This window comes from Leptodactylus fuscus, chromosome 5 (assembly GCF_031893055.1).
Source record: "Leptodactylus fuscus isolate aLepFus1 chromosome 5, aLepFus1.hap2, whole genome shotgun sequence".
Classification (NCBI taxonomy): domain Eukaryota; kingdom Metazoa; phylum Chordata; class Amphibia; order Anura; family Leptodactylidae; genus Leptodactylus; species Leptodactylus fuscus.
The window spans coordinates 147,419,573-147,433,005 of record NC_134269.1 but is presented as its reverse complement, the minus strand read 5'-3'; the positions used below and the strand labels follow the sequence as shown (position 1 = coordinate 147,433,005).

At 43.6% G+C, this 13,433-nt stretch overlaps 1 protein-coding gene across 1 annotated transcript in view; it reads right to left on the bottom strand.

Annotated features, from left to right (window-relative positions):
* The window catches only part of MSRB3 (methionine sulfoxide reductase B3), an 82,723-nt gene extending 71,275 nt beyond the window's left edge, over positions 1–11,448 (bottom strand). The window contains exon 1 of the mRNA XM_075274449.1: positions 11,294–11,448. The gene's annotated coding sequence lies outside the window, so the exon portion shown is untranslated. The remainder of the gene's footprint in view (positions 1–11,293) is intronic.
* Between the last annotated feature and the right edge of the window lie 1,985 nt (positions 11,449–13,433).

Genomic DNA, 13,433 nt, shown 5'->3' with positions numbered 1-13,433 from the left:
ACTAACAGACCTTTATTGAAAAATGTTTGTTTTTTTGCCAAGATAAATCCTTTATATATCAGGTAGAAAAAAAACCTCAGACAGCTCCAAAAGGTGGCTGGAATCTTCTCCCATTGATTTCAATGGCAGTCAGCTAGCTTCTTATTTCAATACAGTATTGAAGCTGGCTGAATAAAGAAGCATCCTGCCCTATCTTGCAGCAGAAAAATTGCTTCAGATGGGATGCCTCAAAGAAATCCTTAAAAAAAAAAATGCGCTGAATTATAATAAAAAAAATGCTTAATAAAACATAGCTGCTTTTTGAAGCCATTTTTCCTGAAGATTTTAACCCCTTAGGGCTAGTTCACACGTAAAAACTGCCTGGCTTATTTTGGTCCTGAAAAAAAAGCTTCCTAATTTTTTGGAGCGTTTTCTGGAGCAGTTTTTGGTAAAAGCTGTTTCAGAAAACTCCAGGTGGTTTTCCCCTCCCCTAAAGTGAATGGACTGTAAAAAAAATGCTAGGCGTTTTAGGTTGCGGTTTTTGCAAAAAAAGACGCTAGCCGTTTTTTGCCTCCCATTCACTTCTATTGTTTTCTTCAGGTGGAATCCGCCTGAAGAAAGGTCATGTCGCTTTTGTTTTCTGCTAGCAGCAAAAAACTGCTAGCAGAAAAAAAATGCTAGCAGTCTCCATAGACCACCATTGTATGGAGGCAGATTTTGAGGCGAAATCTTTTTTTTTTTGTAAGTCTTTATTTATTAAATTTTTTTAACATTATATACAGTTATTCAAATGCAAATATCAATATGCCATATCGATTACATCATATAATTTCGAAGAAACAAGGGAAAAAAAAACGCAATTGGAAACACATCTCGTAGCCAAAGAAATGTTTCTCATGACTCTATGTCATGAGGTCAGGTATTAATCTTATGCCGGACCCGCAGGCCAGGCAGAAGGGCAGACAGAAGGTGTGGATGAGATATATCTTGGATGATAACCATAGCCCAGAGGGCCATAGAGAAGAAAAAGAAATAATAAAAGTGTGATAAGAAAAGCATGGCCGAAGTTTCCTCTCTTCAGAAAGAAGATAATGGAGGAAGGAAATAAAAAGAAGAAGAGAGAAGAGCGAGAGATATAAGTAAGAGCCGTTGAAGGAAAAAGTAAGTGCCAGAGATAAAAGTTTGAGGAGTTAAGAAGAAAATGTTGAGAAAAAGGTTTAGAAGGAGGGGATGGGAGGGAAGGAGGGAGGAGGGAGGGGAGGAGGTAGGGGAAGGATAATGGAGTAGCGGTTTTTCCAGTTCACACATCAGAGTTCAAGTTGGTACCATGGTACGATAGCCAGGGCGACCAAATTTTCAGAAATTTGTCATGAGTGCCTCTAGACCAGCTCAGTAATTCCTCAAATCGTGCTATCTGATGGGTTTTCTCTACCCAGTGGTCAATGGGGGGAGTGATGGATTGAAGCCAATAGTGGGGGATCACAGCTTTCGCTGTTTCAACTAGAAGGGTAGTAAGATCTGATTTCCTAGGAGTAAGTTCCTGTTGGGGAAGCGACAGCAGTACAAATGGGGGAGTCAATGTCAAGGGTTTTGAGTTTATCGTTCGGATAAGTTGTTGAACTTGTGTCCAGAAGGGTACTATCATGTTGCAGTACCACCAAATATGTGCTGGGGTGCCTTTTTCAGACTTACATCTCCAGCATACATCTGAGGTGGCTAATCCTCTAGCGTAAAGCCATGTAGGGGATCTATGCCATCTAGATAAAATTTTAAAATGCGTTTCCTGCAATTTAACACATGGGAAAAAACCGTGGGAGTTACATAGGACGGTGCGTACCTCCTCATCCGTGAGGGAGATCTGCAATTCCTTCTCCCATGAGGATAAATATACTGGCTTGTAGGTCACTTGAGCAGATAAAAGCGCTTGCTTACAGGTTGCAAGTTTCCTCATTTTAGAGGAAGGGGATAAGATTAGCCTTTCGAAATGGGTGAGAGGTCTTTTCAGATCTTTCACGTTGTCAAGAGAGGAAGCACACCATTTGAAATGCTGATAATGTAGGTACGAAATACGAAGTTCTGGAAGCATGTCTGAGAGGGATTCAAATGTAAGTGGGAAGTCATTCATGTAGAGATCATCTAAGTATTTACCCCGGAAAGACTCCCAAAAATCTTCTGGCAGAGATTGGATTTTCTTGTTCAACATATGGGGAAGGACTTTAGCTGGGAAAACTCTCGAAGGAGTTGGGGCCAGTCTTTCTCTTAAGCTATACCACGTATCACAGGGGCCTTTCAATAGAAAGTCACTTGTGGGTGAAGCAAAATGCTTCTTCGAGGGAGTCCACAGTATGTGGTCCAGCTCAGTACCATATTCTAACTCGGCTAGGGATCTGATGAGGGAACCTTCCTTTGGGGCACTCAAAGAAAGCCATCTATTTAGCATGTTGGCATGGTAATAGGTTAACATGTTTGGGAGGGCTATGCCTCCTTTATCTTTTTGTCTTGTTAAGAGGCCAAAGGAGAGGCGTGGGGTTTTGCCATTCCATATATATTTGTTAAGAAGTGACCTAATAGTCTGGTGGAAGGTTTTTGGCAAAAATATCGGGAGCATCTGGAGTCTGTATAGAATGGTGGGGATCACATAAGTTTGTACTATATTTTTGCGTCCAAACCAAGAGAGGAAGGGGAGGTCAAATTTTTTTAGGGTGTCTTTCAGATCTTTTAGAAGGGGTATAAAATTCTTGCAATATAAAGCATCTAATCTATTAGTGAGTTTAATGCCTAAATATTTGATGTGATCTGTTTTCCAAATGAAGGGGGAGGACGGTTGTATCTTCTTTTGAATCTTCTGCGGTAAATTTATCACTAGAATTTCGGACTTCGTGAGGTTCGGTTTATAGTTAGATAATTTCCCATAATCCTCCATTAAGGAGGTCAGTATTGGCAAGCCAGTCTCAGGTTTAGTCAATAGGAAAAGTATGTCATCTGCAAATGCAAGCGAGTGCAGTGATTTATCTCCTATTGGATAACCCTGTATTAAGGGGTGCTGTCTTACAGACTGAAGAAGTGTTTCTAATGTTAGAATAAATAAAGATGGGGAAAGCGGACATCCTTGGCGTGTACCATTAGAAATGTTAAAATAAGGGGAAAGTGTTCCATTTATTTTCAAGCGGGCATGGGGTTCAGAGTAAAGGGAGAATATTGCATCTACAAATAAAGGGGGAAATCCGAATTTATAGAGGGTTGCCCTCATAAAGCTCCAGTCAACTCTGTCAAAGGCCTTCTCGGCATCGACTCCGAGAAGTACCAGTGACTGTCGTTTCTTATGAGCAAGGGAGATGACATGTAAGAGTTTATGGGTGTTATCTTTACCTTCTCTAGTGGTCACAAATCCTGACTGCTCTTCATGGAGTAGCATGGGGAGGAGCGGTTGGATGCGTAACGCTAATATTTTCGCCCAGATTTTCAAGTCTAGGTTTAAGAGAGATATTGGTCTATAACTTCCGCACAGGTTCGGATCTTTCCCTTCCTTGGCTATAAGTGTTATAAACGCTTCTTGCGTTTGCCTCGACAAACGAGAGCCTGAGAGTAAGGCATTACATAGGGAAGCAAGCTGGGGGACCAGTACATCTGCAAATTTTTTATAATACAAAAGCGTAAGGCCATCTGGGCCAGGACTTTTTCCTGGTGGGAAGGAGTTAATAACCGTCTTTAACTCAGCATGTGAGATTGGGTCAAGTAATTGTTCCGCTTTATCTTGAGGGATAGATGGTAGTTGGAGGGACTCTAGGAATTTGGCAGTAGCTTGAGACCTGTTTGTGAATTCTATTGGGTTTTCCTCAGATCTAATATTATATAGTGTTTCATAAAATTGTTGGAATGAGTGGGCAATTTCGGGAGTGTTAGTGTGTAGCACATTTTTGTCATCTCGTATTGATTTGATGTATGACTGGCTCTTCAACTTTTTGATATATCTTGTCATTAACTTGCTCCCCCTATCGCCATGTTCGTATAGTTGTAGTTTATAGAATAAACGGTGTCTTGTGGACTGTTGTTGGAATATGCGGTTCAGCTTTTCTCTAAGAGAAATGAGGTCTTTGTGTTGTGTAGCTAGTCTTGTAAGTTTATGCGTCCTTTCAATGGTTGAGATTTGGGACAAAAGGGAGTCTATTTCTTTCTGCTTTTGTTTTTTCGCTGCTGTTGCTTTTGCGATAAAGATACCTCTGATAAATGCCTTATGAGATTCCCATACACTACCAAGAGCTACATCATCTGTAAGATTTAATTGAAAAAATTCTTTAAGTTTACCATGGATATCTGTTACCAATTCTGGATCATTAAGAAGGCCTTCATTAAGTTTCCACGTCCACATTGTGGGCGTTAGTTCAGGAAGTAGAACACTCATTTGTACCGGAGCGTGATCTGAGATAGTGGCATAGCCTATATTAGAAGTTTGTATCTGTGGGATCAGTTTCGGGGAGCAAAAGATGTAATCGATCCTCTGGTGTGAGTTAAATTGTTGCGAGTAATGTGTGTAATCTTTCGTCGTCGGATGTGAGCATCTCCAAAGGCGAAATCTGCTTTCAAAATCTGCCTTATTGCCCCATGTGAACTAGCCCTTAGATGGCACATTCAATAGCATTCATGTAATCCAAGTTTCAGGGAGAGAGTGAGCTCCATCTATCAGCAGTGGTGCCCTGCAATGAAGACGCAGGCAAATGCTTTACCATAGCCAGGGGTGAACCTACCCCTTTCTCCGCCCGAGGCGAACTACAGAAAGCCGCCCCCCCCCCAGGAGGAGGGGGCGGAGCGAAGGGGCGTGGCTGAACGAAGGGGGCATGACGGCGCGAAGGGGGTGGGGCTTAGCACAGTTCGCAGGCAGAGAGCAGGCACGGAGAGGACTTGCTCTCTGCCTGAGCGTGAGGGGAGGCTGCTGGAGCAGCGCTGCTTCAGTGGCCTCCCCAAACCACCGCTCGTGCTAAGCCAGTCCAGGACAGCTTGTCCTGGACTGGCTTAGGTAATCAAAAATGCTGCCCTCCCTGGAGTCCTGACATAGCGCCGCCTGAAGCGCTCGCTTCAGGTCACCTCATGGGAGGTGCGGCGCTGACCATAGCAGCCAAGTGCTTGACGTGCCCCTACCGTTGCCATACGCACTTGCCAATTAGGCCATGCTGGAGGTGTAGGTTAACAGTTTGCCTGTTAGAGAATAAAGCATCGATTTTACAATATATTTCAAAGCACTATTATTAAAATGAACAATCAATTGCTATCTTATGTCCCCTAGGACTTCATCTCTTCCCTAAAAACAAAGATTAAAAATAAATATATAAATATATATATATATATATATATATATATATATATATAATTTATATGGATTATATATTAGCTTACTGCAAAAACAACAACAAAAAACTTTTGGTACAATTGTAAAAACCTCCAGAAGAAAAGTAAACACACAGTGGGGAAAAATGTTCACCTTGGGGACCAGCCATTCCTAGTTACAGCACTGGTGGGTGGAGACTAGCTGCCAGACAATGCACACAGTAAGTACAGAAGAACCTGCTCTTTAACTTCCTCTTTCTTGTTCAGAAGCAACTCTGTGAAGGACATATACAGAGAAGTACATAAATTTACTAATGTACTTAACCCCTTAAGGAGCCGGCCATTTTTCGGTTTCGTATATTCGTTGGTGTGGGCACCGATTGCTGCTCTTAGTGGCAATTTCTGAGCTCTCTCCATACATCCCCATGCAACCAAGAACGTACTATTACGCCCTGGGTCACTAAGGAGTTAAAGCAAGTTAGTTCTGATGCGCAAAAGGTAATTTAGCAGAAGGAAAGGGAGAGAAAGCAGTGTAAGATATATTACAAAATTTATTAAAGTCTCCTTTTCATTTATGGAAAGTTTGTTGAAATGACCATGGCAGCAAATATAAGAACATCAGTCTTCAGTCATGCCATTACCTGTCCATTGGTTGAACTTGATGGACATAAATCTTTTTTCAACCATACTATGTAACTATGACCACACAAATCAATGGTAAAATTGCTGGGGTTTTTTTGTTTTGTCTTTTTTCTTTTTTTTCTTTTTTTTTTTTTTTGGGGGGGGTGTTATGTCCTCAAAAAAAAACAAAAAAAAACTGATCAATAAATGACATGTACCCAAAAATAGCGGCATTGAAAAATACAACTTGTTCCACAAAAAAACAAGCCTTCAAGCCTACATCTACTGAAGTATAGTAAGTACAGCAGATAGTAAAGGGCAAAAAATGATTTTTTTTATTTTATTTTAAAAAGGTCTTTTAGTGTTATTAATGGATTAATAAGTGCACCCATGTACCTTTAGCAGTGTTTTGAAGGGTGTTTAGATTAGGCTATTAATTCTATTTTATCCCGGACTATACAGTGGCATCAGTAACATACAGAGGACTCTTCATGTACTTTTTTTTTTTTTTATCTTTTTGATGGGAATTCTAAGCTACTTTTTTTTCTTTTCTAGAATAATATGGAAATTACTTGGAAAACTCTTGAAAGTCACTAATGTTTCGTCTACCACAAAACGTCTGTGTGTAGCTCTAACCTTAGGCTATGTTCACATCTGATTCAGATTTTCTGCCTGTTGAAGACTCTAAAATTGTGAATGAGAACATCCTGTATGCTGGACCTTTTTTTTGTCAGCTAAACAACAGACAACGTAACAAAAACCCTATGGACCCCTTAATAATTTTTATAATAGGGGCCACCAAAATCTATTTGTAGACAAGATTTGTCATATAATGTATACAGTCTTCCTGGTGTTTTTTCATGAAAGATGAAATGGAAGAATGGCCTATTCTCTGGTTGAAGATATAGTTGGACTTCAAGTAGGTGCACACAACCGAGTTTCATCAATGAAATTCGGTCCGTATGTTAGCCAGATTTACCGACTTGAACTTAATGCTGGCAGCGGGACATTAAGCAGTATAGTTATCTTTGATGGCAGGAGTCCCTACCTCACAGTAACAAACTGTCTCATACCATTTACAGTACGGGGGACAGTTTGTAGCAAAGACATCAAAACATAGATAACACATCAAAATTAGAGATGAGCGAACAGTGTTCTATCGAACACATGTTCGATCGGATATCAGGGTGTTCGCCATGTTCGAATCGAATCGAACACCGCGTGGTAAAGTGCGCCAAAATTCAATTCCCCTCCCACCTTCCCTGGCGCCTTTTTTGCACCAATAACAGCGCAGGGGAGGTGGGACAGGAACTACGACACCGGGGGCATTGAAAAAAATTGGAAAAAGTCATTGGCTGCCGAAATCAGGTGACCTCCATTTTAGACGAATAGTGGATTTCAAATCCGGGTCATATGAGAATGTGAACTTTGTGACTATGAGACAGGGATAGCTGTACAGGCAGGGATAGCTAGGGATAACCTTTATTTAGGGGGGAATGTTATTAAAAATAACTTTTTGGGGCTCTATCGGGTGTGTAATTGTGATTTTTGTGAGATAAACTTTTTCCCATAGGGATGCATTGGCCAGCGCTGATTGGCCGAATTCCGTACTCTGGCCAATCAGTGCTGGCCAATGCATTCTATTAGCTTGATGAAGCAGAGTGTGCACAAGGGTTCAAGTGCACCCTCGGCTCTGATGTAGCAGAGCCGAGGCTGCACAAGGGTTCAAGCGCACCCTCGGCTCTGATGTAGGAGAGCCGAGGGTGCACTTGAACCCTTGTGCACCCTCAGCTCTGCTACATCAGAGCCGAGGGTGCGCTTGAACCCTTGTGCACACTCTGCTTCATCAAGCTAATAGAATGCATTGGCCAGCGCTGATTGGCCAGAGTACGGAACTCGACCAATCAGCGCTGGCTCTGCTGGAGGAGGCGGAGTCTAAGATCGCTCCACACCAGTCTCCATTCAGGTCCGACCTTAGACTCCGCCTCCTCCGGCAGAGCCAGCGCTGATTGGCCGAAGGCTGGCCAATGCATTCCTATGCGAATGCAGAGACTTAGCAGTGCTGAGTCAGTTTTGCTCAACTACACATCTGATGCACACTCGGCACTGCTACATCAGATGTAGCAATCTGATGTAGCAGAGCCGAGGGTGCACTAGAACCCCTGTGCAAACTCAGTTCACGCTAATAGAATGCATTGGCCAGCGCTGATTGGCCAATGCATTCTATTAGCCCGATGAAGTAGAGCTGAATGTGTGTGCTAAGCACACACATTCAGCACTGCTTCATCACGCCAATACAATGCATTAGCCAGTGCTGATTGGCCAGAGTACGGAATTCGGCCAATCAGCGCTGGCCAATGCATTCTATTAGCCCGATGAAGTAGAGCTGAATGTGTGTGCTAAGCACACACATTCAGCACTGCTTCATCACGCCAATACAATGCATTAGCCAGTGCTGATTGGCCAGAGTACGGAATTCGGCCAATCAGCGCTGGCTCTGCTGGAGGAGGCGGAGTCTAAGATCGCTCCACACCAGTCTCCATTCAGGTCCGACCTTAGACTCCGCCTCCTCCAGCAGAGCCAGCGCTGATTGGTCGAGTTCCGTACTCTGGCCAATCAGCACTGGCCAATGCATTTCTATGGGGAATAGTTAGCTTGCGAAAATCGCAAACTGACAGGGATTTCCATGAAATAAAGTGACTTTTATGCCCCCAGACATGCTTCCCCTGCTGTCCCAGTCTCATTCCAGGGTGTTGGTATCATTTCCTGGGGTGTCATAGTGGACTTGGTGACCCTCCAGACACGAATTTGGGTTTCCCCCTTAACGAGTTTATGTTCCCCATAGACTATAATGGGGTTCGAAACCCATTCGAACACTCGAACAGTGAGCGGCTGTTCGAATCGAATTCCGAACCTCGAACATTTTAGTGTTCGCTCATCTCTAATCAAAATAAAAAATTCAGACCAAAACAAGAAGAAAAAAAAATCTCCTTACTGCACTTTCCAGTGAATTTTATTATCCCCTCTGTCTTTGTATACATTCTATTAACCCCTGGGTCTTCTTATACATTGCATTAACTTCTGTATCAATAAGTTACAAAGCCACCTTCCAGGACTAGCTCCAGGTTTGTGTGGCTCCTTGGGTGACAGTACGACTCTTGCAAGCTGAACCTATAATTGACGTGTTGTGGGTTGAAAATTGTTGAGGTTTTAATTGCAGCATGTGAACAAGATCTGTAGAAATCTCATCCAGAGTGCTGCTACTGTAGATGGTGCCCCACTAGTGTCCCCTTTATGTCTGATATGTTCCCACTTAGTGTAATGTCCCCTCACTTATACAAGCCTTCGCCCTGCATGCTAATACAGGCAGGTGCTGGGGAACAATAGGTGAGTGTGCATCTCATCAGTACTTACCGCTCATAGATTCCTGGACTCCTCCATCCCTTCCCTGCTCTAGGTGCCTGTACTCTGTGTGGTGTGCGCTGGCACCGGGAGTGGGGAGTTATGATGAAACCCATACACATCTGGGACTGGGCCATTATCAGTACAATGACCACTTCCATTTGTATTGTTGGAAACACTCAATATGGACTCAGTGGACTCCCCTGATACTGTGCAGTGCCCAGGTTTGCCAGGGGCGGGCACCATCCCTATTACCTTCTAGACCAGAGGTCCTGAAACTGCGGCCCGCGGGCCACATGCGGCCCGCCAAGCTCTTCTGTCTGGCCCCGCCAACAACGCCGGCAGGCGTGCATTTATAATGAAGCTCCTGGGGAGCTCGGGCCAGGCCATGGAGCGCACTTCACTTTACCTATTGGAGGGCACCGCTCCCGATGTCTGTGCGACCTGCTCTGCCTCCGGCCCACTGTTTAAAAAGTTTGAGGACCCCTGTTCTAGACTGTCTATACATAGTTTTGAACCCCTGAACAGCAGGCAAGTGTTCACAAATTTCTATATAAACTCAATCTCATCTCCTACTATCTACAATTTTCATCACTCCTAGTATGGCTGCTGCAGCCCCTTACTCTAGGTTCGACTAGTACCGACTCACCATTGTTCGGGTCCATCGGGGAACCCAAATGACAGAGATGCAGACTGCTACAACAGTGGTTACACACGGAGCCTGGTGGACCCAATTGATTATAACAGGGTCTGTGGGTCTCCGTCATTTTGAAACTGAAAGCAGCAACGAAAAAAAAAATTCTGTGCAAGATTTTTTTTTTTTCCGTCAATTTTCAGTGAATTCTGCAACAGAACCCCGCCTTCACAACTAATATGCTGTTTGAGATCATCTACTAAGAGCTTCACGGAGCACTGGAGGAAAAGCTCAGCTGTACAGACACATACATAGTAGTATAGATCATGCCAGGTTCCAGGATGAAGTGGAGAATGAAAAGAGTGGCCAGGTAAAGCATCTTAAAAACTGTAGACTTCCTGCAAGATTTAACCGCATTAGGGGTATGTTCACACAGAGTATTTTGTAGGCCAATTTTGAGGCAGAATCCACTTAAAAAAAAAAAAAAAAAAAAAATCTCTCCCATTCATTTCAATGGGAGTCATGAGCAGTTTTTTTTTCGCTCTAGCTGATTTTTTTTGAGCCAGAGGGGGAAAAAAAAAGTGACATAACATCTTCAGGCAGATTCTGCTTTAAAAACCCCATTGAGAAGTGAAATAAAAACGTGTTTTTTTAAGTGAAGTTTCCAGGTCCATACGGTGTCCTGGAGCAAAGAAATAAAATAAAAAAATAAAAAATCCATGACAAAGTAAAAAAACATCAAAAAGTTTCCTAATTCCCAAAGAATATTTTTTTCAGCCTGCAACAAAACTTAGTGTGAACATACCCTGAGATCTTCCACCAAATGACATTTGAATCATTTGTGCTGAATAGGATCAAGCACATTATGATCTTGATGCCACCAAGTATAGCAGACATCAAGGGCTGTGCATAGTGAGAGCACATCACCAGGCTGGGGTAGGGGGCTACCATAGCACACCTGCACTATACATGTACATGCCCCACTCCAGACCCCTCTATGCAGAGCTCAGGCTGCCTAATGCTCAGGGCCAGACGTGCTCGATCAGCTGATTAAGGGGGCGTGGCCAATGACCCTCACAGTTAACTGTTTCGTCACTAGAGGACTAGGTGGACGCGTCAGAGAACTCTCTGGGCTTCCACCATCGGCCCTCACAGCACAACATAACAAGCCCTGACAGGAGGGAAGTAGCAGGTTCAGAGGGGACTAAAGTAAAGCAGACGATAGATAGTCTTACACACAGCACTAATGGAGACCAAGTGCACAGTCTTCTCTTCTGCCCAAATGAAAAGGAGCAGGTGCTTAACCCCTTCTGTGCTGCTATAGGATGCTCTTACCTGCTATGGAGACGGTGAGCAGGAGGATGGAGAGCAGGACTAGGCGCATAAGTCTCCGCTGATACCTGCAGCACTTTGCTGTCTCACGGGATATCTGCGTGTCAGTCTCCTCCACCTTTACTTTGCAGCCTCTCCCCTCCCCTTGTGGTGTCTCTAATGTCAAGCCAGGGTGACAGACATGCGTGTGAGGGATGCCGGGAAATTCCTGTGCAGCCAGCACCAAATATGAGCATGGAATGAACCTTGGAAGCTGCAACACTGGGACTTTTCTGTGTTTGGTCCAGTACCCGCCTCCTCCTAACCTACAGCCCCCACCATGTAACCAGCACAGAAGCAGGAGGATGGAAGGGCTCCGAGAGCCAGCAAAGCATCCAGGATAAGGAGCAGAGATCCAGGAGACTCCTGCAGCAAATACCTGCGGTCAGCTGCACAATGCCACTGTTCACACTTCCAGGATGATAAGGATTTGGGCTCATTTTTCATGCCATAGGCAAATCTGAGATGTGTCACAATAACCAAATAATCCGCGCCAATGATAATGTCGTGAGCGCCAATGATAATGTCATGGGGCAGGCTTTGTTCAGAAGCATAGTTATAGGGATTGCAGCAGTAGAAGTCACTCAAGAAACACCCTTCCCCTCCACCTAGCCCGTGTGTAACCTTAAAGGGGTTGTCCCGTCACAAGGATCCTATCTATACTGCTTGTTAATGTGGATGTAAGACTTTTCCTAAATACACTGCTTCAGCAAAACTGCTTTGTTTGTCCACTATCTTACTTTATTCAATTCTTTGTGGCCACAGCCCTGACTTAGCTGCTCATGAGTCAAGTGATGTGTCTGCTGCTCTCAGGGGGGAGGGAGGAGGGGCTATGTGCAGGGGAGCGAGCCTGTGTATCTAGCTATTCCTGTGTCTACACCTCATGACCTAGGTTCCTGTTAGCAGATAGAGGAGAGGAGCTGCTTTCATTTCTTCTGTTCTCCCAGTTATCAGGTTAGCTAATTCAATTGTGTTCATTATGGCAGAGACAGGCAGTCTCTGTATGTAACACAGAATGGAGTTGCTGCTGCCTGTACTTCATAGTCCAATATGGGTGGGCGGAGCTACACGCGAATTTGGGGGCGGAGATAAACGGCAGGTTGCATGTGAAACCCCGCCCACCAAATGATGCAAGAAACCAGGAAGAAAGATTTTACAGCAGTAAAGACTGATGAGTATGTGAGGTGAGAATACCCCTTTAAAACATAATTACAGAACAAGTCAACATTTTGGATAAATGGGGTCAGCCACAGCTTTATTTTATATATATATATGTATATATATATATATATATATATATATATATATACAGTGGGGCAAAAAAGTATTTAGTCAGTCGCCAACAGTGCAAGTTCCACCACTTAAAAAGATGAGAGGCGTCTGTAATTTACATCATAGGTAGACCTCAACTATGAGAGACAAAATGAGAAAACAAATCCAGAAAATCACATTGTCTGATTTTGTAAGAATTTATTTGCAAATTATGGTGGAAAAATAAGTATTTGGTCAGTAACAAAATTTCATCTCAATACTTTGTTATATATCCTTTGTTGGCAATGACAGAGGTCAAACGTTTTCTGTAAGTCTTCACAAGGTTGGCACACACTGTTGTTGGTATGTTGGCCCATTCCTCCATGCAGATCTCCTCTAGAGCAGTGATGTTTTGGGGCTGTCGCTTGGCAACACGGACTTTCAACTCCCTCCAAAGGTTTTCTATAGGGTTGAGATCTGGAGACTGGCTAGGCCACTCCAGGACCTTGAAATGCTTCTTACAAAGCCACTCCTTCGTTGCCCTGGCGGTGTGCTTTGGATCATTGTCATGTTGAAAGACCCAGCCACGTTTCATCTTCAATGCCCTTGCTGATGGAAGGAGGTTTGCACTCAAAATCTCACGATACATGGCCCCATTCATTCTTTCATGTACCCGGATCAGTCGTCCTGGCCCCTTTGCAGAGAAACAGCCCCAAAGCATGATGTTTCCACCACCATGCTTTACAGTAGGTATGGTGTTTGATGGATGCAACTCAGTATTCTTTTTCCTCCAAACACGAAAAGTTGTGTTTCTACCAAACAGTTCCAGTTTGGTTTCATCAGACCATAGGAC